General features: G+C 42.3%; 1 protein-coding gene across 2 annotated transcripts in view; it reads left to right on the top strand.

Annotated features, from left to right (window-relative positions):
* gpd2 (glycerol-3-phosphate dehydrogenase 2 (mitochondrial)) overlaps window positions 1-284 on the top strand; it is a 21,936-nt gene that overhangs the window by 8,329 nt on the left and 13,323 nt on the right. The window lies entirely within an intron of this gene.

Genomic DNA, 284 nt, shown 5'->3' with positions numbered 1-284 from the left:
ACAAAGAGATCTATAAAAAGGCTTTGTATGTGGGGGTCGGGGCCCCTCAAAGGGATCACGAGACATATCGCTGGCTAAGGCAGGTAGTGACTGAAAAAACAAACCATCTCAAACAAATTCTGGTTCTGAATAAATTTGAATATTATAAAAATTGTGTAGAAATTTCCCGATGAAGCCAAACAGACGATAGAAGATTCCACTCTGTTGAAATGGCTCTGATGTAAATCTTGCCCCGTGGCCTTCACATCTCCACTGGTCCCTAACAAAATGTGTTGACAGGCTGG

This window comes from Morone saxatilis, unplaced genomic scaffold (genome assembly GCF_004916995.1).
Source record: "Morone saxatilis isolate NCDOM2014 unplaced genomic scaffold, NCSU_SB_2.0 Contig6, whole genome shotgun sequence".
In the NCBI taxonomy this organism is placed as follows: Eukaryota; Metazoa; Chordata; class Actinopteri; family Moronidae; genus Morone; species Morone saxatilis.
Note: the sequence above shows the minus strand (reverse complement) of the source record. Positions and strands in the feature narration are given on the sequence as shown.